Source organism: Mustela nigripes, chromosome 10 (assembly GCF_022355385.1).
Source record: "Mustela nigripes isolate SB6536 chromosome 10, MUSNIG.SB6536, whole genome shotgun sequence".
In the NCBI taxonomy this organism is placed as follows: domain Eukaryota; kingdom Metazoa; phylum Chordata; class Mammalia; order Carnivora; family Mustelidae; genus Mustela; species Mustela nigripes.
The window spans coordinates 40,363,888-40,389,097 of NC_081566.1; the positions used below are offsets into that span (position 1 = coordinate 40,363,888).

General features: G+C 53.2%; 1 protein-coding gene across 3 annotated transcripts in view; it reads right to left on the reverse strand.

The window, feature by feature from the left end:
• SYT2 (synaptotagmin 2) overlaps window positions 1–24,624 on the reverse strand; it is a 108,097-nt gene extending 83,473 nt beyond the window's left edge. The window contains exons 1-2 of one of the 3 annotated variants that reach the window (XM_059413116.1): window positions 24,379–24,624; window positions 23,381–23,407 (exon numbers count right to left, since the gene is read on the reverse strand). The gene's annotated coding sequence lies outside the window, so the exon portion shown is untranslated. Of the gene's footprint in view, window positions 1–23,305; window positions 23,408–24,378 lie in introns of those variants that run through there. The other 2 variants (XM_059413115.1, XM_059413117.1) reach the window with 2 other exon arrangements.
• Window positions 24,625–25,210: the final 586 nt, after the last annotated feature.

A 25,210-nucleotide genomic window follows, 5' to 3' on the forward strand; every position in this document is an offset into this window, starting at 1 on the left:
GAGGCTGTCCTGTGACCTGACTTCTGACTGCCCCCTCCCCTTTCCTGGCGCAAGTAAGCACCTATATCGTGCCAGGCACTGTGGAAACACAGGGACACCACCAACTCCGGGAGATGAGGCAAAACCACACAACAAGGGGCGCCTGGGTGGCTCAGTGGGTTAAAGCCTCTGCCTTCAGCTCGGGTCATGATCCCAGGGTCCTGGGATCGAGCCCCGCATCGGGCTGTCCGCTCCGCGAAGAGCCTGCTTCCTCTTCTCTCTCTTTCTACCTGCCTCTCTGCCTACTTGTGATCTCTGTCTGTCAAATAAATAAATAAATAAAATCTTAAAAAAAAAAACACACACACAAGTTAACAAAATAAGACAATAATGGAAGAGGTGTCACAAGACTGACTGAATGGATGGATGGACAAATGGATGGATGGATGGATGGATGGATGGACAGACGGACGGATGGACGGATGGATGGACGGATGGATGGATGGATGGATGGGTGATTAATTGCTAAAGGAGGCCAACAGACACGAAGGGCCAACCATCAAAGGGGAAGGGACCACGGTGAGCTGTTGGAGGTGAGAAAAGTCTCATAGAAGAGGGGGGATTTCATCTGAATGGGGTTGGGGGAGCACTGGGATTTGAATACCCCAAAAGGCTCCTAGAAAGCATTCCGGGTGAAGACCATGCCAGAGCAAAGGCCCCAAGGCGGGAAGCGGAGAGTGGATCTGGGGCTGGGATGTGGTCTAATCTGACCCAGCCCAGGATTTTTCTGAGTGGGATGCAGGGAGGAGTGAGGGATAAAGCCTGAGAGCTGATGCGGGGCCAAGCATGGACACTAGACAAGCAGCAACTGGATCCAAACAGGTCAATGTTGATGGAAATCAGGGAACATGCAATTAACCAGCCAGGTCCCGGTTTCCTGAACTACCCGACCCTGCTCTTGTGCTTTCGGAAGAAGAGCACGAGTGAAAGGTCAGGGCATGGGCCTTTAAGAGAAGTAGGCCTAATAGGCCTGATGTGCACAAATCAACAAGAAGAAGACAGACAACCCAGCAGAGAAATGAGCAGAAGACTTAAACAAGAGTAATTTTAAAACAAGCTGTCCAGGGCCACCTGGGAGGCTCAGTTGGTTAAGCATTGGCCTTCGGCTCAGGTCATGATCCCAGGGTCCTGGGATGGAGTCCCACATCAGGCTCCCTGCTCAGTGGGGAGTCTGCTTCTCCCTCTCTCTCTGCCTGCTGCTCCCCTGCTCATGCTCTGTGTGTGTGTGTGTGTGTGTGTGTGTGTGTGTGTGTGTGTCAAATAAATAAAATCTTTTAAAATAAATAAATATAAATAAATAAATAGATTTGTCCGAACCGCCAACAGGTACATGGAGAGAGGCTGAGCTTTTTTTCAGTCACAGGGGACGTGTACACTGAAATCAAAAGGAGAAAACAAACACCCACTAGAACGGCTAAAATAAAGAGACAGATAGTACTAAGTGTTGGCAATACGGAACAGCAGCGACCCGCCAACACTGCTGATAGGAGTGTAAACTGGCAAGAGCATTTTGGAAAATGCATGGCCTCCAGTGACAAAACAAACCATGAATGGACCCCAAGACCCAGCAGGAGAAATGTGTTTATTGAGAGGCATACAGAAATAAGTCACAGCAGCACCGTTCACCACAGCCCCAGGCCAGAAACGATCTACATGCCATTAACAATGGAATGGACAAATAAATTGAGGTACATTGTCATAAGGGGCTGTGACACAGCAATGAGAGGAAACAAACTCCAAGTACAGACAATGACATGGTTAATGTCACAAATGTGAAGTGGAAGAGGATGGTCACAGGTGAGTGCACTCTGAAATGTATTATTCCAGTTCAAAGACTGAAGCTATAGTGCTAGAAGCCATGGCTGGAGAAATGAGGCATTTCTCATTTACCCGGTGCATCTCCTCCCTCTGGGGGGCTGGAGATGTTCTATCCCCTGGTCTGGCAGCAGGAGACACAGGTACGTTTCATTTGTGAATTTCACCCAACTATACACTTAGGATGTTTATATTTCAGTCAAAGGTTTTTAAAAAGAGAGCATATGCAGAACCTTGTCCCCAGGTAATTGTCCTGAGTGTCCCCCCTCCTTCTTGCCCCCGATATAATGGGTCTCAGTTGGGAGTGAACCCTTCCTCCTACCCTGCCGAACTCAACATGTTTCTTGACATGTTGCAGAGCTGACTCTCTGTCCCCAAGCTATGAGGATCTGTCAAAACTCTCCATCCCAGCTAACCCACCTCCAACCCACTCGCCCACTGCTGGCATCAACACCCAGACCCTCCCTCTGGCTCCCTGACACCTTCTGGGAAACAGCATTTGAGTGGGGGGGCGGAAGGCAGGGACATGCTCAAATGACAGTTCAGGGATATCAGTGTAGCCGTGGGCAGGGGGTGGGGGCTGGGGAATGACCAGGAGCCCTGGGTGCCAGGACACTGGTCTAGATAGGATGACGGCAGCAGCATGAAGAGAAGGCTGCAGAAGCTTGGAATCGAGAATCATCCCTGGGGACATCCCCCTTGCCAGGGAGGGAGACAGAGCCCTTGGCAGAACCCGGCTCTGGGAATTCAGCCCTCTCCTGGCAAACCGCCCGCTGAGGAAGTAACTGCCCGAACAAACAGTACTTTTACCTCCTAAGGAGTAAAATAAACGAAAATAGAGCCATTTCCCATTCACCTGGCTGGCATTATTCATTCTCTGGGTACAGTCTGTTTGCAGGTTATGAGAAACAGAAGTGGGGTGTGCTGAGAAAAACCCGATCCGCACCAGTGCCCACACCCCCCCGGGTGCCAGGCCCATCCTAACAGCTCCACTGCTCACACCAATAGGAATTCCACTAGCAATGCAGAGAATCAATGGAATTTAATTATTCAGGCCCAGGTATCCAGGAGCTTTAAACATGCCTATTATTTCTTCTGTGTGTCTAAAGTCGCCATCATTCTAGAAATACAAGGCTTCAGCTCTAGCGATATCTCTGGCGCTTTGGGGTTCTGGAACCTCCACAGCTCCTTTCCCACATCTTTCACCCCCTCACCCCACCCCACCCACACGCTGGGATGCTTGGGTGGGGGACAGAGGAAAGTCTGGGGGAAATGTACCCTTGAAAGCTGGTGTCTGGATGAGATCCCCACATTATTCCTTTTTAATGCTCTGTTGCAAAATACACCAAGTGTTTTATTTCAATACACACTGAAGCATATTTCAGGGCAAATTTCCTATTGCCTGTCACAGCTCAGGGGAAAAATGAATGCACATTTCCCCAGCTCCATTAGCTAGGGAAACAGGCTCACATGGCTAGAAGGCATGGTCCCCGCAAGCGAGGCGGGGGAAATGAGATCACTGGGAAACAGTCCCATGGGGTCCGGGCATGGGGTGCACAGGTGCACAGAGCTCTCGCCTTCCCGGGGGCGACTGCCAGGAGACCCCGGGGGCAGGGACAGGCACATCCGCTGGAGAGAGGATCAGCCCAGGGGATGTGACCCTGGTCCCCATTAGCACTGTGCCCCATGGGTGCTCCCCTGTGGCCTTCCTGTGCCAGCCTGTCTTCTTATCAACCCTACTTTAGACAGACAGACAGACAGGGTCTCAAGGAAAACAGTGAGGCCACAACGTCTCTCTTTCTTTCTTGAAGGTGGAGTTCTAATGCCTGTCTCTATTAGACTGAGAATGCAAAGGCATAATCTGGGGCAGGTTCCCCACTCCCAGGTTTCCCAAGGAGCCAAGGACAAGCTACCCTGACACCCATTCCCTATACTCTGCTGAGGTGGGGGGGGGGGCAGAGACCCCTTCGGGCTCCAACCAGTCCCTTTGTCCACCACCTACAGGGCCAATGCCGCTCAAAAGTCCCCAACCCTAGCTTCCTGTCTCTTACCACGCTCTCCATGCCATTCTTTGCACCCTGCCTGAGTGAGAGCCCCAGGGGCTCAACTAGCTCACCTCCATCCTTCCCACTGAACTTTCACCACCTTCCTGGGAGGGGCCCCTGCCTGTCCCCCCCCCCATTTCTCACTGCCTCTTTTGGCACTATTTTTGCCCCCCCACCCCACCAGCCTTTCAAATCCCCCCAGGATAACTCCAACCTCCAAGTCTCCATTCCGGTGACTCCCTCTGCTGGAAATGAGCATCCTCCCTTTGTTCATCTGGAAAATGCCTGACGTTTCTTCTAGCACCAGCTCAGGCTTCTCCTGGTTGAGGTCCTCCCTGATTCCCTTCAGCAGAACGGACAGGGATGCCTGGGTAACAGAGTCGGCTAAGCATCTGGCTCCTGGTTTCGGCTCTGGTCACGATCTCAAGGTCCTGGGATGGAGCCCCGTGGCTGGCTCCCTGCTCAGCAGGGAGTCTGCTTGAGATTCCTGCTCCCTCTCCTTCCGCCCCACCCCTCCCCCCACTCACTGAGTATGTGCTCTCTCTCTCTCTCTAATAAATGAATAAATCTTTAAAAAAAAGAACAGACAGCTCCCTCCCTTGTCCCACTGTACACTGTAAATTTATCTCAGCACTTACCTTTCTATCCTGAAATTACTTGCTGATGTGCTTGGACCCTAAGCCCATGGGGGGAGGGGCGCATGTCATCATTAAACATCTCTACCCCCAGCACGCATAGTGACTATCCCCTGATAGGGGGATGAAATATTTGTAAAATGAATGAGTGAGCTCTCAAAGACCCCAGTGAGGCGTGCTTCCGATCTAAGTGTCCTCCTCCAGGAGGTCCTCCAGCCTGCAACAAAGCAGTCTTCGGTCTCCTCACCCTCCTGTCTTGTGTGGCTGCCCCCTCCCCCCCCCCCCCCCGCTGCTGACTGTCCCACCCGTGTGACAAGTTTGTGTTGCCGTCTCCTGCCATTTCCCTCACCCCCCTGGGGAGTTGAATCTTTTCCATGTCACCCAAGGGCAGAGAGGAGCCTTTCACACTGCACAGCCTAGCCCTGGGCTGGTGTGCGGTAGCCCTGCAGCAGAGCCTGAGGACTCAGTGACTGAAGGATGGAGAAAGGAGCTCTGTGAGAGGGATGTCCCCTCGACCAGCTGCCGGACAGAAGTCCAGGGACGGTAACTCCAAAGGCACGTGTGGCTCAGACAGGAGGAGGGCTGCTCTGTGAGAAACGGCCTTGTTGGTTTCTTTATTTTTATTTTTATTTTTTTTAAGATTTTATTTATTTATTTGACAGAGATGGCAAGTAGGCAGAGAGAGAGGAGGAAGCAGGCTCCCTGCTAAGCAGAGAGCCTGATGCGGGGCTCGATCCCAGAACCCTGGGATCATGGCTGGAGCTGAAGGCAGAGGCTTTAACCCACTGAGCCACCCAGGCGCCCCTGTTTCTTTTTTTAAAGAAGAGATCCTCTTCCAAACCATTAATATTTCCCGAGGCATGAAAGCTATCCTTTGCCTCGAACCCTGTGCCTTCCTATTTGCCAAGTCCTTTGCACCTAACACGGAACTAAAGCTAAAAGAAGCAAGAATAGCCTTCGAAGCCGTCACAGCTCAGAGAGCATATTAATGGAACAGGGAGGGATGCCTGGGTGGCTCAGTGGGTTAGGCATCTGATTCTTGATCTTAGCTTAGGTCTTGAGCTCAGGGTCATGAGTTCAAGCCCTGTGTTGGGCTCCAGGCTGTGTGTGGAGCCTACTTTGAGGGGGGGGTTAGATAATGGAATAGGGACAGTGCCCCAGATGGCAGCATGGGCCCACTCTGTGCCTCAGCCCATCTAGTCCACCAGGGCCCCTCCTGTAGCAGAGGCCAAGAGAACAGAGACAACTTTCGAAGGTAGGATCCTCGTGGCTTTCTGGTCATGCTCACTCCCCATACCCACAGCCTGGATTTCTGAGCAGAACACACCAACAACACTTTCACACTCCCACTGCAGTGTGAACTTTGGCATGCCATTTTACTCTGAGTCTCAGCTTCCCCATCTGTAGAATGGGCTAATGAAATCTGCCATCGTGACCTCACTCCTTCTCTACCCCTAGCATCAGGAGGGTGAAATGAGGAAGGTGGTGAAAGTCCACTGAGGTTTTTAGTCATTCCTTAGCAAGGAGGACCCTTTTATTATAACACTCCGGCCTGCCCCAGTGGGAGGACACAGTCAAGGGTCTGTCTACATGAGGCAGGGAACCGGCCTGCTAGATGTTCTGATTTGGCCTCCTGGACAGCGCCGAGGTATCGAGCGGAGGAATGTGTCAAGTTGGAAATGAGAGATAGCGACACAGGGATTTGGCTCCCAACCCCAAATCCTGAATTGCGTTTTCCTCTCTGTTAAGCAAGCATTACTCATCCATCTCCCACGCCTGTGGTGTTACAGGAGACCGCGGAGGGAGAGAACTGCAGACCCGAAGAAAAGAGGATACACTTGGTTGCAGCAGGAGGCCATGGGACTAGAAGCCAGAAGAACTTCCTGATGGTGGGAGGAGCTGGTGAGATGTGGAAATGGGTGGCCAGGGGCAGGGGCCCTCTCCCTCTCCTCAGGCTATTTCAGAACTTAGGAGGGTGGGCTGAGTTAGGTTGTTCATCCTACAGTCCTGTCCTCAGGCAGCCCCTGACCCAGCTTCTGGTGGGGATGGAAGACGTGGGGACAGAAGGAAGATCTATGGGACTCAGGATTTATGGGTTCTAGTTGGGGTCTAGAGCTCCATGGAAGGTTAAATGCTCCTGGGAGCAGCATCAGGAAGGCCAACCACATATTGACCGAGTGGGCTGGGGCTTAGCAAGGGAAGGCACTCCTTTCAACCCCACCATGGAGCCAGGCCCTCACTGAAAATCTGGCAGTGTCCTCCTTGAATTCCTGGCTCTGATATACTCAGGGGCTTCCTCTCCTCCCTGCTGAGCTGATCAGACTCAGACACACACACACACACACACACACACACTCTCCCCCCACCCCCACCCCATCATCCCATCCCCCACAGTGGACCAGCCAGCCCTCTCTGCACAGCTGCTTGGGGCTGTAATTCAATCCCGGGATCCCAATGACATCATTCCCACAGGGTCAGTGGGAAGGAGAGGAGGGGACAAGGCAGAGTTGGGGTGGGGAGAAAAGGCCAAGAGACTGTCAACTGCAGACCCAGCTCTGGGAGGCATTGTGGGAGGAGCCCAGCTCGGCAACCCTAGAACAGTATGACCTTAGGCAAATCGCTGAACCCCTCTAAGCATTCTTCCTCATCTGCATAATAAGGCCATTCTACAGAGTTGTTTAAAGTACCCAAGGGGTACGGAGCACTGTGAGAGAGGGGGTTTCCCCCATCCTCTGTGCCAGTCAGCATCTCACTGCCCCCTCTCAGATAGCCCAGGGGTGTCTGTGTTATCATCCTCTCTGTAGTTCAATATCCTGAAAGTAGGGCAGTACACTGCCCCACAGAGCAGGCAAGTCCAGAAGAAAGGATTATGGGCCTCTGCCCCCTTTCTCTGTAAAGTGCACCCCATAAAGGCCGCTGTAAGGGGCCCTCTGCACCAACCTACTTCTCTTTGGGGAAGTGCCCCCCCCAGGATTCTGAGAGTCGGGGAAACCCAGGAGTCCCATGCCTACCAGGAGGGCAGCATGAAACATCTGATTACACAAACCTGCCACAGTCCCTGCTGAATATTTCATCCGGGAGCAATGATCCATTAGTCACCATCAATTATTCATCCTCATCAGGGCCAGGGACGCAGCATGGGAGCAGCTGGCGCTGGGACCCACACCCACTCCACCTCCACTCCCCCTAGAAGGCGACCAGCAATCTCTCCCATCCCCCTGGCCCACCGAGGGTCCTACTGAGCACACATCTCCAAAAAGTGAGCATGGCAGTCAGACGGACATCACAGCACCGAACAGATGGCCAAGCAAGTCACAGGCCAAGCTGAGGCTGTCACACACCAGCCGCGCGCTGAGGATTTCCAAGAAATGAGAGAGATACTCTCCTTTATCAAGTTCAACAAGTGTCTTTGGCAGTAGGTTGATTTCACAGAGGTGGCTGGGCCAAAGGTATGGGGCTATCTGTCCCTTATAAAGACTCCCATGGTCAGGCCAGTTCTGGCCCCATTCCAAAGGTCTCCCTTCTTCAAAAGAAATCAGAGTCCTCTCAGAGTTGGAGAGAAAGGGCCCTGAAGACCAAGTCATCAGTGTCACAGGAGCCCCTCCAGCGACATGACAGTGAACGCACCTTGGGACAGGATGCTTGTGTCTCCTGAGAAAAGGCACTGAGTGTTTGGATGTACTAATCCTTCAACATCCGTTCAGTAAATATTTGCTGAGTGTCTTCCACATGCCAGGCACTGAATGAGACACTAGGTTTACACCCAACACAGACCAAATTTTTGCTCTATTAGAACTATCTTCCCCACGGTGGGTCAAAATTAGTGTCCACATGTCTTGTGCTCTCTAGACCTAGAAGATGAGAAATAGAATCGATTGTCTTTTAAGACCAAAGCCTTGGGCTCACTGGAGTAAGACTGTGGGACCCAGCTTGCTCCTCCAGGCTGAAGTTGTACCCCAAAGGGTCATGGTTAGACAATGGTTTTCAGGACAGGACCTGAGCAATGGGCACTCTTGGGTGGCTCAATGGATTAAGCTTCTGCCTTCGGTTCAGGTCATGGTCTCAGGGTCCTGGGATTGAGCCCTGCATTGGGCTCTCTGCTCTGCAGGGAGCCTGCTTCCCTCTCTCTCTCTCTCTGCCTGCCTCTCTGCCTATTTGTGATCTCTCTCTGTCAAATAAACAAATTAAAAAATCTTAAAAAAAAAAAAAGAATAGTGTACCCACAAATGCAAATGCCAGTCTTCTCTGCCAAACAAAAGACTTGCTCCACCTCTCCCTGTCCCCACTCCACTCCCAAGAGCAGGCTCTGCCCACTGGTGAGGTAGGCAGGGTTATAAACGACAGAGGAAAGCACTGCCTTAAATATGTTCCCCAATAGCCCTCGCCAGGCCTGGAATCCCATCATTATTTATCCAGCCTTTTCTGGGTAGGCATCACTGCCTGTTCAACATGCAGATGCCTTTTTGTTGGGAGGAGTGCCATGTTCAGGAGAGGAGCAGCTTGAATCTGTTCCTGGGGCTGCAGAAAAAGACATATTGCACTGTTCTCGGGGCTGGTGAAAGGGAGATGAGGTGAGCAGAGCAGAGTGGGGAGGACTGGGTAGGACAGGACAGCTGGGAGGCACTTGATGTCTCTAAGGGGAGGAGCACACAGAGGGGAGACAGAAGGTAACCGGAATATTGCCTGGAATTTGCCTTTTGTATTGGGTAAGTTACGGAGGACTCCAAGGGATCCCACCCAGTAAGCAGAGCCCCAGCTGCCTCTCTAATGACCCAAAGAATGACAGGTACACACTCTCCCCCACACTAAGTGCCCTGGACAGGGAAACAAGGAGTGTTGGGATTATCATTTTAGGAAAATATATGGTGATCAGGGAAGAAATGTAGATGCAGGGAAAATGAGAAAAGGAGGAACTAGAGGACAGAAAAGAAGAGCTTCGCTCCCCTTACAGGATTTCTGGGGGGCAGAAAGCAGAGGAATGACCCCATTCAGATGAACCAAGAGGCTGAAAGGGTGGTGTAGTCCTCCTACAGGCACATAAGGACACAGTCATGGTCTGATACTCTGATACAGTCATGGTCTGATACATGGTCCGATATCTTCTCTCCCACAATCACAGGCTCCCCCAGTCCTCAGAGCTCTGCAGAGCTTCCAGTCTCTGCCCACCCAACCCCCACACCTGGCCCCATGCCAATCGATGCAGCCATTCTTCCTCTCCTGTTGTAGGCCTGCTCCCACAGCAGCCCAGCCCTCCCACAAATGAGGGAGGGCCTCAGTTCTAACACCCTGCTGACCTCCCAACAGGGAGAGGACTGGATTCTCCACTCTAATTCCGACATAGTCCCCTCCCCTGCAGGGATGACCAATCAGCTCCAGCTTCATTTCAGCACTCTGTCTTCAGTTAAGCTACATGTGACCGCACCCTACCACGAAAGCCCTCCCCTCCCACCAACCCAGGCTAGATTTTGTCTACGAGTGGAGTGGACATCGGGTATCTGGAATAGTGAATATTACAGGAAAGATGCCCCTGCTTTACACATCTCAGCAAGCTGGAGGGAGATGCAGGTCACGGACTCCAGGAGACGAGAGCCAGATTCCAGGATTTGAGGTCATGAATTCCTATCACCTACAAGCTAAACTGACCCTCCCCTAACCCAGACCAGGCGTGTCAAAGCTACTTTTGAAGACCTCCTGGGAAAGATGATTATGTAGACACTCAGGCTCATAGCATGTTTGGAGTTCATCCCTCTCATTTTACAGAGTAAAAAGTGGAATCCAGGAAGAGGAGGTAGCTTGGCCAAGGTCTCACAGTCAAGAAAGGGTGATAACAAATTTCTACAACACCAATGTTCCTCTCACCCCTGCCTCTCTATCTCCATAATTGGAAAGTTACGGCTTAGCCTGTGACCATCTAGTCTGGACCAAGTGTGCGGGTGCAGTGCTCTGTCCATGGTGCTGAACCTCCCAGTCCTAGAAGTCTGTTTGCCTTTATTTTTAATTTTTTACTTTTATTTATTTTTTTTTCAGACCTGCATTTTTTAAAAATTTTATCTATTTATTTGATAGAGAGGGAGATAGAAAGAAAGGGAACACAAGCAGGGGGAGTGAGAGAAAGAGAAGCAGGCCTCCCGCTGAGGAGGGAGCCTGATGTGGGGCTCAATCCAAGGACCCTGGGATCATGACCTGAGCCCAAGGCAGAGGTTTAATGACTGAGCCATTCAGAAGCCCCTCAAGACCTGCATTTTTAAGCACTGTCAGTGTTGGGGCCTGTAGCATCACAAGGGTGCTATGGGAGATTCAGGGGAAAGTTGATAATATAATCCAGGAGACCATTTATGTAATGGAAGGAGAGACTAATCCAAGGAGATAAACAGGCAAGATGTGCAAGAAAATGGGGAAGGGGACGGTGCACCATCCCTACCCCTGACCTCTTTTCATCCTCTTGAACTGGGGATGGCTTTCTGGTTCTAAGATACTGAGATACAGGTCCTTTCAGAGAAGCTGAAAGTGAGAAAACTATGTGACTGACAGCATTTAGTCTCAAAGTTTCCAAGACAAATTTTCTAAGAAAGAAGTCACCAGAAGCAAAGGCCAAAAGAAATTTGGAGCATATGTAGATAACAGGCGAGTCTTCAGAAGATGTGGGGGATTTTGAAAAGTTCTGCCATGAATATGGAGACTGGATATCAGGATCTTTCAAGGTCACACCCCAAAAGTCGAGAATCATGACTGGGACCCTTCTGCGGTTCCTTGGAATCAAGTGGGGGGAGAGCGGGGATGAAAAGTAAATCCACTGTCAGGATTGTTCCAGAAAGGTTTGTCTAGCCTGAGCCCCAAACTGGAGTCCATGCTGAGAGAAATCCAGAAGCCATATTCTTCACAAAGTCCCTGGCTCTGTACTCTCTTCAATATGGAGGCTGAATGACGGTGCCTTGTTGGGAAAGCAAATCCGCAGCATGTGTGAATGGACCCCAAACAAAGGAGCTGTCTGATGGGTGCTCGCTTCGCTCAGCTGTTAGAGCATGTGACTCTTGATCTCAGGGATTGTGAGTTCAAGCCCCGTGTTGGGTGTACAGCCTACTTAAAACAAACCAACAGGAGCTGTTCTAGCAAGAGATGGACAGCATCTTGAACTTAAATGGGCAGCTCACAGGATAGCAGGCATCTACACATTCTGCTGCAGGTTTGACTCTCCTAAAAGAAGTCTCCTGATACTGAGTTCACACACACACACACACACACACACCATCCCTTACCTCAGAGATATCATCTTAATACTGATAAAGGGCTTTTACTCTCCTGAGCCCTATTATGCACAGCATTATTCTCTTCCCCTTCCTCCTCCTCCTCCTCCTCTTCCTTTTCCCCTCCCATACTGTGATACACCGCTGAATACAAGTCAACTGTAACAACTGTGCACACAGCCAACTCTCTTCAGCATGTCTACCTCCACACTCAAGAACCCTAGGATGCAGAAAATCTTGGCAGTCAGTCTATCCTTTCTAAATATCTACGCTGTCCTGGGGCACCTGGGTGGGTCACTGAGTTAAGGCTCTGCCTTCACCTTGGATCATGGTCTCAGGGTCCTGGGATCGAGCCCCGCATCGGGCTCTCTGCTCAGCAGCAAGTCTGCTTCTCCCTCTCTCTCTCTGCCTGTCTCTCTGCCTACTTGCGATCTGTCAAATAAATAAGTAAAATCTTAAATAAATAAATAAATAAATATCTACCTTTTCCCAGACTCTCTTCTTTTTGGAGATCTCACCATCTGTTTGGTTTTCTGTCACAACGTCTAACCACATTTACCATTCAGAAATTCCTCTTTATGTCTACCTGAAATCCTTCATGCTCTAGGATGCTATTCTGACATTATGAATCACTGAAGATGAAGAGCATCTTCCTCAGGGGGAGTGAGGAGCAGGGTGTCATTGGACCTTTCAGTCTAGAGGCAGAGACATGCACCAGGACAATACTCACCCCACCTACGTACACACGGAGGACCTGTGACTGTGGAAAATAACGACAAAGAAGTCCAAGGTCACAAAGAACCCTTGAGATGGCATCAGATCTATCCCCCATTCATGGAGAGAGAACTGCCTCAGGGTCCTCTGAGAAGAAGGTCTCGTGGGCTGCCCAATCCCATACCTTCAAGATGCCCATCTCCAGCCTTTGTTTCTGGGTCTGCAACATAAAACACCCTGGCCTCCCTTAGCCCCCAAACCCAGCCTCCCAAGCGATCACACTGCCAGCAACTAATACACTTCTCAGAAGCCATATTTATATTACAGCCGGACAAGAGAGCAAAGGTGTAATTGGGCTCGATTTGATTGAGTGTGACAATTGCAGCTAGCCACATGTGTCACTGAGAGATGTGAACTGGGGATAGTTTATGCTCAAAAACTCATTTCCAAGAGGACCTGACATCTTCCTCTCCCAGACATCAGACAGCGCTGACATCAATGGCAATGCAAGATATCCACAGACTCGCTTGGCTGAGGGAGACCTAGTAAGGTCATCTATCCGCCCCCGCACCCACCTCCACACAAACATTCCCTCGGAAAAGCTTTTTCTCTACTTTCTGGAATACCTGATGCTCTCTCTTCGCCCCCTTGATGGCCTGCAACATGCAACATGCATGAAAGTGCTGCCGGATATCTAACTGAAACCTGGCTTGCTTCAGTTTCCACTCCTTGCTGTAGTCCTACTCCTGGTGCAATGACAGCAACCTTATCCTGTTATGTTTCCATCCCTGATTCCAGCCACTCCGGGGACACACCGCCATGCTCACTCCCCACTTTGTGACCTCAAAGAACCATGATCCCCTGGCTCTGGGCTTATTCTCTCCCCACTGCTCTCTGGAGTCAGTGGCCAAGAAGCTTTCACATCCTTGTTCCTGAATTCCTTTCTCAGTCTCCAAGAGAACTATAGTTCGGCCTTTGAACATCTCTAATGCTTTTGCTGGGACTCTGAGAAAGGACTGCAGGGGTTTCTGGTCAAAGATCCCCATTTTACAGAGGAATGAACAAATTCAAAGGGGGAAAATGACAAGCTCAGGGTCACCAGTGTAATCAGAAGCAGAGCCAGACACTCCCTTGCCCTTTGCAACCTAGAGCCTGCCTTGCAGCTTCCTGGCAGTGACCTGAAGTGGCCCAGGAGTGCTTATGGCTCTCCAAAGCTCAGGAGCCATGGGGGCCATTATGCCCACTAGCCCTACGCTGCTAGGTACCCCCATTATAAGCCCTAGGAGCACTGAGCTCTTTTTACTTCACATCAATTATCATAACTGTCGTTGAATAATCAATGGTGTGCTTCTTCTCTTCAGTGCCCTGCTTCCCTCAGACTATAAAGATCAGACCAACTTTATTACCACTGTAGCCTCGCTCCTAAGTGCTTGTTACATGAATGAGCGACTGAATAAAGTCTTTTTTTTTTTAAGATTTTATTTATTTAAGAGAGCATGAAAGGAGAGAGGTCAGCAGGAGAAGCAGACTCCCTGCGGAGCAGGGAGCCTGATGGGGAACTGGATCCTGGGACTCCAGGATCATGACCTGAGCCGAAGGCAGTCGCTCAACCAACTGAGCCACCCAGGTGCCCTGAGACTGAATAAATAAATGAATGAGTGGGGCCTGTGGAGGGGTGGCCATGGCTAGTGTGAAATGAGAGAGGCTGCAAGGCTTGGGGGTCCTACCTTCTTGCCCTGCCTCCAACACTGAGGAGAGGGAACAGGTAATGTCACCACTCTCCCTTTACTAGAGAATTGGGACACAGAAAGGAGATTTGTCACTATGGGGTCCACGCGAAGCAGTCCCCTGTTTTAGGTGAGCCCTTCACCTCAAGCGGTTGGGGAAAGGATTTAGTGAGTCTACATATTTTCTTACCTATCTTTCTCCCCGCCCCCACCTCTGCCACATCACCTCTGTCACTAGAGCCCCAAGCCCGGGTCCCAGACACCCTGTCTCATTCACCTTCCCACCAAGCCTCCTGCTTCTGAACAACACAGCACCCCCCATCAATGCTGCCTCCAGAAAGGTCTAAGCTAACAGCCACCGCCAAGCAGGCTTCACCTACATTAGCTCCTAATCACAGATGGCAACTGCCACAGGGTCTGGAAAGGCAGCAATAGTTACGGGAGAAACCACGGGTCCAAATCCTGCCAGCGGACCAGAGAGCTGCCATGCGCCTCCCCTGCCCCCCCCCCTGCCACCCTCCCCGCCCCCGGCCACCATGCCAGACCCCAGCCTAGCACCGCCCCCAGCAGTTCCTGGCCTAGCCGGGAAGTGGCAGGTGGAGGGAAAAGGAGAGCACATGTCACCTGGAGAAGTCCTCTCCAACCTGAAGATACGGTCTCAGATCCAATTTCATTCTCAATTTCCAAGGAATGTGAGAGGGAGGCCCCACTGCCCACAGGCAACCTGCCAAGAGCTCTGTGTGTGTGTGTGTGTGTGTGTGTGTGTGTGTGGTAGGTCTGCATCTGTGTGTTTATGTGGAGTTGTGAGTCTTCCCTACTCGGAGCCAAGTGCTCCAGGATGTCACAAACCCCAGACAAGGAAATGCTTCTGAAAGTAGGGCAATGGGATAGACTCTGGGAAGGGCTGTTTGGGAATCTGTCTAGCTTGTTAAAGGCCAGAGCTCTGCACCCCAAACGGAGAGTCCTGGGGGTACCACCCTGCCCTATGGAGGCAGCCCCGTCCTGTCTCTCTGTGCTTCCAAATTTACTTTTGAGTCTCCCCTGCCCACCAGCTGCCAAGCCCAGGGTCTCTCTCCAGGGCATCTCCTGCATCGAGAGAAAGAGCCAGAGGGACAGAAACACATTCATGGGGCTGAGAGAGTGGATCAGGAACCCAAATCCTGCTTTAGCTCAGCGACCCCATAGGATGGCTTCCAGGGGTTCCATGTTCCCTCCCCTCTCCCAAGAAAGGACAAATTACTCCTGCGACCCTCTCATCCAGGAAGGTCTCCATCTTTTATTATGTCTCCGTCTTTCCCATTCCTGATCGAGGATGACGAGTCCAGGATGGCTGAGCCGGGGAAGGAGCCATGTGCCAGGACAATCAGTTCCCCAGCCATGCGGCCGCTGAAGATCTGTGAGACACATTTCCCGGGGGGGAGGGGCAGATATCGTGTGCAGACACCTGACCTCGTCTGAAGGTGGCTCTTCCAATGCCCTCCAGAGCCTCCCTGCCCTGTCCTGCACTTGTCCTCCCAGGACGAACCGACCACATTCCCTCAGTGCCCAAGCCACAAAAGCCACAGAAGAGCCACGAAGACTGCCTGTCCCTCCTGAGGCAGGAGCAGTTACCTCCCAGCCTCTCAGATCAGGGTGCTGACTCTTCATTACAACAGGCGGGTGCCCAGGCAGACACAGCCTGTAACACGGGATCCAGCTTGCAGCCTCTCTGTGGCTACAGGACTGAGTACACTGACCCCCAGATTCACCCGGCAGGAGGCGGCAAAGGATGTATTTTATAAGAGGAAATAGGAACTCTACAGCAGGAGAGATACGGTTAGAAACAAAGAACTTCCTCACTCTAGGGGGTTACCATTAAGGACTGATTTTACTTCCCACCAGGTGGCTCTTGGAGGGCCGTCCAATAAGGAGTTCTAGATGCCCTTACAAGATAGGCAACAGGAAGCCTAAAGGTTACTTCTAAAGGGGGCTGACATCCAGGTTTCCTCTGCATCCCCAGAGCTGTGTGGACAGAACCAGTGTCCAGACTCCACCAGCATGACCAGTTCCAGAGACAGCCCTGTGAATACCAGTCTGTAGTGGGCATCTATCCATGGTCTAGCCTGACTGCCCCCCACCCACACACAGTCCAGCCTGACCAGCCCCATCCACAGTGTGCAGTCTGGGGAAGTAGGGCGGTGACAGGGGGAGGTTTGGTTTTGTTTTGTTTTAAGATTTTTTACTTATTTGACAGAGGGACAGTGAGAGAGGGAACCCAAGCAGGGAGAGCAGCAGAGGGAGAGGGAGAAGCAGGCTCTTCACTAACCAAGGAGCTGGATGCAAGTCTAGATCCCAGGACCTGGGATCATGACCTGAGCCGAAGGCAAACGCTTAACAGACTGAGTCACCCAGGTGCCCCTCCCCCTTTTTTTCCCAGCAGCAGCAGCAACTGTTTATTGGGGGGGGCACCCAAGCCTGTATTTGTATGTTGACTCAGCCCCCCACTAGCAGTGTGACCTTGGGAACATTCCCCTTTCTGAGACTCACAAAGAGGGTGAGAAATCATAGGATCTAAAACAAGAAGGGCTTTGTGCGTCCTCATTTCTTCACAAAGAACATTAAAAAGATGAGCACTTGAGAGCCAAGATTTAATAAAACTTGTAATCTTTACTCCACCATCAAGAAATTCTTAAGTGAAACCGGCATTTATTTGTTTCTTGTTTAGCAGGCATGTGGTGGGGAAGAATGCAGCGACCAGAACAGTTTGGGGCTCTGCCTTGATCCACACTACGGTACCAGGAGTTCAACCCATGGCCTGGGAACCGTCACTGTCTCCATATTACAAATGGCATATAACCCTACGATTACTCGGAAAATAGCTTTGACCTTATGGCTCCCCCTGAACAATTCTTGAGGACCCTCAGAGGTTGACAGCCCACAGTTTTGAGAACTGCTGTCCTAGGACATCTCGTGTACTCTTCCCATGGGCTATATCCCTTGAACAATACTATCACCGTTTTCAAATGAGAACCTGCATGCAGCTCAGTCCAAGTGGCTTCCCTGGGGAGACACAGGCAGGACAGGGCAGGTGCAGTGTCTGTTATGCCCTGCAAAACTCAGAGCTGTGGGGCACTGACCCAGGGGGTGTCGGGCATCACCTTTCCGCCTTGCCCATCACCTGTCCTCCCCAGCCCTTGGAGCTCACCGTCTATATCCCTGGGGAAGACTGAGGACACCTGCTGGCCTCTGCAGTAGTGAGGACCTGGCTTTTGCTACAGTCTGTCCCCCCTGGGCACCTCTGTTACTCTTCTACCAGAAGGACACCTGCCAGGACTGGGGACCGAGGTCTCCCCGGGAAGCCTCAAACTCTGGGGGCCTGAGCTGCCTGCCCATTGCAGGCTCAGCCCTCACTACTCCCCTGCCTCCTAGAGCAGCTGCCGGCATCAGGCATCAAAGAGCTAATCCAATTTCTCCGTGTGCTTCCCCACTCGCCTCCTGCAAAGCCAGGATTGATCTGGAACCAGGGCAGCCTTATTAAAGTGATGCCTTTTCCTCCTCACGGGAGAGTCAGACTGGGAGAGGGAGCCCTCTTGCCTTCCCTCAATTAACTCCAAGTGTCTTGCTGACTCCAACCCCACCTTACCGCCACCCTGTGCTTCCTAGAGCTTAATTCTAACTCACCTTGGCTCCTAATGATGAGGTTGGGTTTCAGCCCCCAGTTCTGCTTCTGTAGGATCCCAGAGCACTAAAATGCTAGCTTCCTGTTCATCCTCTGTACACTCCTCAGATAGGGTGGAAACACAGGAACGCAATGGTGTGGCACCTATTCTCCAACCCCATCACTTGGCCCATGACTTTCATCCATGGCGGTTGGCACAATAAGGGATCCATGGCTACCAATGAAAATGGGGAGCCAAGGAGCCCCAAGGAGGATAGAGATAAAGGACCATGTGTTCGCTTAATATGCTTTTCTCAAAAAACAAAACAAAACAAAACAAAACAACAACAACAAAAAAAAAACACAGAAAATGAAAGACAAAGAGGGTCCCTTGAGACCACGATGCAGGGCCCATGCCCAGGACCCCCTCACGTCGCCTGTCAGGCTCTCCTCCTCTCCAGGAGGGAGGCAGGGGATATGAAGTTGAGGTGGAGCAGAAAGACATCAGAAAGGAATTCCTTTCCATAAAGACCATAAAAAGCTGCTTCCCCACTAAAGGAGCATGTTGAAGGCCCAGGTGAGTCTCCTTGATTCGACCACAGTCACCTCTTGCCATCTGCAGGGGACCCAGCCTGGGTCTCCCCTCCAGGTCATGTTCTCCATGCCCCACCCCCATGCTTCGTCCAAGAGCCCCCCCCCATCCCATTCCTCCATTCATTTCCATTTCCTCAGCTCCCTAGTGCCAAGCTCCTCGTTATAACCACTTACACTCAATATTAAGATGTATGCCATGGTAATGGGCGACTGCCACCTCCAATTGCTAAATTCCAGAGCTACCACTTTAACCCAATTATCAGATGCCCTGTCAGGGGTTTCAAAGGCCTGAGGACTCTGTCCCACCCAGAGACACCTGGGTCTCCCTGGCTCTCCCGCTCAACCTCTGCCTCACCCTAGTCCCAGGCTGTCCAGTGATGAGCCCTTTGGGGTTCTCAGTCTCTCTGCAGAGACAGGAAGGGCACAAGCCTCCAAGGACCGAGGGAAATCTGGTCCTGGCAGGCAGCTACCCTGGGGTCGGGGAGCTCTGGGAGCCCAGGCTCCTTGCAGCCAGCCATCACAAATGCTCCTGGCTGCAGAGCACTACTCTGAGGGCTGGGGGGCACCCAGCAGAGGAGAGGGAGCCTCATGCTGTCTGCCTCTGGGGAAACCCCAGGCCAACGAACAATACGTGGTTATTCCAAGCTCCCTTTTCATCCCTAGAGCCTTTTCTAGAACAGGTGCTTGGTCCATCTGAACTGGAAGTGGAAAGGAAAGGAGGAAAGTGGGAAATCAGGAACAGTGTGCTCTGGCTCTGCCACTGCTTGGACTCTAGCTGCCGCTACACAAGACGATTGAATGCTGGGCTGTCAAGTCCATGGGGATCTTGACTTCTCAAGCCTGGACTTTCTGAAGAAAAGAGGCAGTCAGATACCAACCAGACACGAGCATCTGTGCCCGTGCCTGGGTCCTCTGGGCTTCAGAGAAGACTTGACCGAGCTGGGACTTGCTGAAGATGCCAGCACCCCATTCAGAGAAGGCCGCCTGAGGCTGGGGGCAGAGTCCCCGGGTGCCCCAGCATTTGCTCTGCTCCTTCGGCCGGGGCTCCTCCCTCCTCGCTTCAGAGCAGGTGCTCCTGAAGATGCCAAATTCCTCACGGGGAGTCCCAGAGAAACCCAAGACTGGAGAGGGAGAGCCGATTCCCTTTCTCCAAGGGATCGCTGCCTAATTTTGTAAAAGCCTGCTACGTGATTTCAATGACCGGCCCCCTGCTTATACTCAGAGCATTAATGACTCGGGGTACCCCTGACCATGTGGGCAGGCTCCACACTCTAGATGGAGCTGGGGAGAAGGAAGAGGGGAGGTAAAGTTCTGACTGATCAGCTACAGCGGCCTGGAAAGACACCCCCCCGCCCCCAGAGTGCCCACATTCTGGGTTTGAGACCTGGCTCTGGCCTCCACGGTGAGAGATTTTAAACCACTCACGCAACTTCTCTGGGCCTTTGCCACTTTGTTGGAAGTGGGACTGTGATGTCTGCTCGAGACCTCTGTGGTCCTGAGACCCGCAGGGATGGGACACGGAAAAGCGTTATCATAGAAGGAGAAACAAAGAGGGGAGCTTGAGACAGGAGCGGACGGGGGTGGGGAGGCTGGAGAGCCAAGTGTTGCCTACATCCAAAGCTGGAGTGCCAAGGCCCTGGACTTGGGAGCTGCCTGGCAGCACCCACCCCTCCAAGCATCAGTGGCTATGATAACAGACCGAGCAACTCCCAGCCTCCTTCCCTAAGGAGCCAACCTCCCCATCCCAGGCATATTCAGTCCTGCGGTCTGCTGACCAGCCAGGTGGGGAGGTCTGTCCTAGTCTGGAAATTATCCAGGGAGGAAGCTTTTAGAACATCTCTTGCGTACCACATATTTGGGGCATCCTTCCTGATGTTTAATTTTAGACCCCCCTGCCGAAGCACAGACCTCTGTGTGTGTCTGTCGGGTGGGGGGAGAGAGGGGGCTGACAGCTAGGTGCTCTATGCACTCGACTCAGCAGGACTGTTCATGTCCCTCTAGACCCAGAGTCAAAGGGACCCATCACTCTAGCTCCTACCCTGAACTATCAGTTCCTGGGAGGAAAATGAAAGACTGCTGGGACAAATCCTTCCCAGAAATTAAGCTTTGGCAACATAGGGCCTCATCGGGCATAAAGAACTGCGTGAAAATCAGAGGAAAAAAATTCTGGAATGGCCACCAAAGTAGTTATAGCAGTTCCTTCCTTTGAGTTTTTAAGATTAACAGAGGTGGAGAGTGTTCTGAGAGATTCTGGGCTGCAGGCAGGGAAAGGGCTAGGAGGGCCAGCAGGTAACAGGACAACAGTGGAACACATTTGCCGGGCTTTGACCAGCTGCTAGACGCTGCTCTAACCTTTTCCAGGAATTCACGCTTCGCCTTGGCGGAAAACCGCCCAGGTCAGATTCAGGTTTTATCTCCACTCACAGACAGGCAGACTGAGAAAGAAACTGAGAAACTAAGAATTTGATGAACTTGCCCCAAGTCAAGAGGGAGGGGCAGAACCAGGAGGAACCCAGGCAATCTGGCTGGAGGCACAACGCCATCTCCACCACTTGACCTCTCACCGGTGGAAGCCTGGTATTGGTCACAGGCTCCCTGTCCTCATATGAGAACCCAGGAGCGGATCCTGGTGTCTCTACCTTGGTTCCTCTGACCTAGTGGAGGACAAATAAGCAACTCGTGGCATGGAGGAACTTTAGAATTGTATCTATCCACAGCACCACATGAACAGGTTATCATTTACTGGATGCTTCCTACCTTGTGGGATAATATATTGTTATATTATTGTGGGATTTATGAAGCCTTCCAGACATGGTCAGGTAACCCCACTGCATGGTCTCGAGGCATCCTGTACATCTCCCTAACAGGTGTCACAGTTATGATGAATTATTTATGTAATAATCTGCTTAATCCTGTGTGTTACACACTAGATGGTAAGTGCCATGAGGGCAGGAACCAGGCCTGTTTTGTTCCCAGCTGAGTCTCCATGGACGAGCAAACTCCCCGGTACACAGCAGACTCTCTTAAGCTAATAGTTGAATGAGTGTAGAAACTGATCCTCAAGAGCAGCTAAGCAACTTGTCTAGGCCCATGGCATGCAAAATCCACAGCGCCCAGGGCTTCTGTCTGTTCACTGCTGTATCCAGTGACTAGAAACACATAGTAGGCGCTCACACGGCAGGTGCTCACCAGTAAATAAGTAGCATGAATGAATGAACAAAGTCACATGCTGTGTAATTAGTAGCCCTGGGATGATGGACCCAAACCTGTTGGGTTTGCTGCTTCCTTTGTTAACCGCTACCCTGTCCTGAGTAAACAACCTCTACTGTTCCCTCTGGCTTGCCATTCCAGTTCCCAGAAATCATCTCCATCACTCTGGACTTTGTGTGTGTCTCGCTCAAACAAAGCAGATCCAGCTTCAGCTAGAACCCAGACCAGGAAAGCCCAAATCCCAAAGGCAAACAAAATAACAAGTCTACTCTCCAGGGTCTCTGACTATCCCCGAGGATGCTTCTGTCCGAGGAAGGGGAGGACGAGCCACTCTCCCGGCCCACTGAGCCTCAACTTCCTCCTCCTCCATCCTCCGTCCTATCCTTCCCAGGCCCTGGATCCCCGAGCACTGCTGGCCGTCTATCCGCTCTCCTGACAGGGCTCCACAGACTCCACAGGGTCTGCGGGAAGAGACAGGAGACTCCACTGAGAATGGACAGAGTGTAGGTAGAGGCACAGGGTGTCGGGAGGTCAGGCTTGCCTGGGGCTGGGGAAGAGGCAGGGAAGAGGCTTCTCCAGCCATATCCACAGCCCACCCGCCCACAGTTCCCTGCAGGGCCAGGGACATCCCTGCCACTCCTGCACAGCAGCTGACTGAGAGTGAAAGGGAGAATGACCTCTGATCCCCTTCTCCTAGGGACAACTGGCCAGGTCTCTGTGATTCTGGAAGTAGAACACTTATATCTGCCTTCCCCTTTTTCAGCTTTCCGGAAGTTCCCTAGCTCCTCCTTGGGCAAGGCATGGAGAGCGGGCCAGGGTCAAGCCCAAGAGGTCCCCAGAAAAAGCAAGTCCCCCCAGGAGTGTCCTAGAGGGTGAAGCCAGGGTCTGTCTGAGCGCCAGGCAGGACAGAAGCTGGCAGCACCCCAGAGCAGCCCAGGACTGAGGGATGAGCAGGTACCAGTCATTCCCAGGGGCATGGGGAAGAGAAGCAGGGTTGGGGCTGGGCTCCCTGGCCCAGGTCTCAGTTTGCCTGCTTTGGACCCCTGAAGCTGACTCACCCCTGGGGCCCTGACACAGGCCACAGCCAGTAGTGGCTGCCAGGGACACACGCCAGGCACGCACGTCCCACTGCATCAGAACCGCCCCATCCCTCCCACCTGCCCCTCTGGCCCCATCTTAGGGCATGGCTCTTCTTTTGGCTCCTCTGGTGGGCACAGAGATAGTTCTAGCAGCCCAAAATCTGCATTTGGACCTAAGCAGGGGGGAGAGGAAGATTAAGGGCTATCCTGCTCCTCGTGGTCACCCCCTCTGATGAAGGGCCCATGTTGCCAAGGACTGGATGACTCAGGTTGAGGATCATCTATTACACATGGGAGACCCTCTCAGGATGGCAGCAGGAGGAGGGGGAAGGGCACCCCCAGCTCTCTCCAGGTTAGACATGGCCCACCTTCCCGTCTCTCTGGGTACACAGAGCCTAAGGACTTCTCCATCCTTCCACCTACTCCATTCCAATCCGGGTCCACCCACCCCATCAGGCCTCTGCCCTTCTCTCCCCAACCGCAGCGCCCCCCCCCCATCCTGGGCCCCCTCCTGTGTCCTTGCACTCCTTTCTGCTGCCACAGGAGAAAGCAGCCAGAACACTTACTTCTCTACCTCAACAGAGAATGGGGGGAGGATGCTGCAGAGGGCGCGATGGGACTTTGGAGGCCCCCACACATACCCTGGGCTGGGGGTGTCCAGAAAGCACCTGTGGAATGCAACAACGGAAGGGGAGAGAGGAGAAAGGAGGGGGTATTGGGTTAATGGGATAGGAGAAAGGTAAATCATCTACCCTTTTAGTTAAAGAAAAATAAAGCCCCTGTGTCCTGAGAGAAAGGGGGTTGAACAGAGACAGGGGAAGGGGGGACCCCAAATGGGGAAGGTAAATGAAGGAGTCCAGAAAAGCCGGGTGGGATGGTTGGCACTTTCTGGGCCTAGGTCTGGGAGCCCAGCCCTGGGGAGGAGGGCTGAAGCAGGGACGGGACGTCCTAGGTCGTGCTGAGTCATGAGATTTGGAGAGAGACTAGGGGTGCTTCCATCCCCCTCTCGCGTCCCTGTCCCAGTTCCTCTCGACCCTCACTTCCGGCTAGTCCCTGGAGTCTGTCCCCCGCCCTCCCGCGGCCCCCCGCCCTCCCCTCGCCTCCTAGAGCCCGCAAACCCTCTCTCCCCCTCCCACGACGGCGGGGCCGGGGGTCCCTGAAGCGCGAGGCGGGGGCGAAGGAAGCTGCGTTGGAGACGGCCCCGAAGGGCAGGGGGAGGGCGAGAAGCGGGGCGGGGGGCGTCCAGGAGACAGGGCGGGAGCCGCGGGGACCCAGAGCTCCGGGGACGTCGGCCCGCCGCTCCGCTCTGCACCTCATTCTCCCCCCACCCGAGCCCAGGGAAGAAAGCTGCTCCCTCCTCCCGCCCCAAGCCCGCAGAGCCGCGGACTCCTCGCCCCTCGGGTCCAGCTTCCGCAAACGAACCTCCCACCCGCACGCGTCCAAACTGCCTCCGAAGGAAGGACGGTGCGGACGCACGGCCCCTTTGGCCTCGAACTTCCCGGACCCTCCCCACCCCCGCCGGAAGCCCCCTCGGCCCACCGAGTGGCCCCTCCGCTCGGTAGCGGAAAACCCGCCCGGGGAAGAGAAACTTTGGAGGGGGGAGTCGGTGCCCCCCCACGGGCGGGGGGGACGGACTTACCCGGAGCGGCCAGGCAGGAGGGATCCCGGGTCCCCGAAGTGAGGGGGCGGCGGGCTGCAAGGGCGCTGCGCTGGCCACGGCGCAGAGGGGCGTCCGTTCCCCCGGGGCCCGGAGTCCCCGCTCCGCCCCGGCCCCAACTCGGTGCGAAGTGCCTTTGCCGCAAGACTTGCTGAGCTTGGCAGTCTGCGCCCAGGCGGCGGCGGGAGGCGGCTGATGGATGGGCGAGCGCAGCCAGCGCTGCAGTGAGGGGAGGAGACGCGGCCGCGGGGGGCGGGGCCGGCGGGGCGGGAGAGGCCGGGGCGGGGCGTGGCAGACCTGCCCTGCGGGGCCCCGGCCGATTCGCGCCCCCGCCTCCCGCTCAAGGTCACGGCTGCAGCTAGGGGTCCGGGAGAGTCGGACCGGGACCCGGGCGTCCTCGTCCCCACCCGCGAAGGGCTGTCACTCTTGAGCCAGCTCCCTCTCCCAACCCCCGGAACCCACCGCAGCTCAAGGCTCCATTATTGGCCTCAAGAGCCCATGTAGCCATTTGGGATCTCCGAGCCCCTCCCCCCCATCTGGTTCTCCAAGTTAAGGCCACCTGGAGAGTAGGGGCTTCTAAGCCTAAGGGGTTGATGACAAAGAAGGGGATGCTTGGGAGAAGTTACAGGTGGAGAATAGGGTGGGTGGGGGGGAGAGAAAGCACGGGGAGGGGCAAGGAAAGGTGGGAGGAGAGGGAGGATCTGGAAGGAGGTGGAAAGGAAAAGAGGAAACTCCCATCTATTCAATGACACGCTTTCCACGCTGGAAATCCATGCTGGTTTCTAAATGCTTAAGACATCCCTTTAAGGTAGGG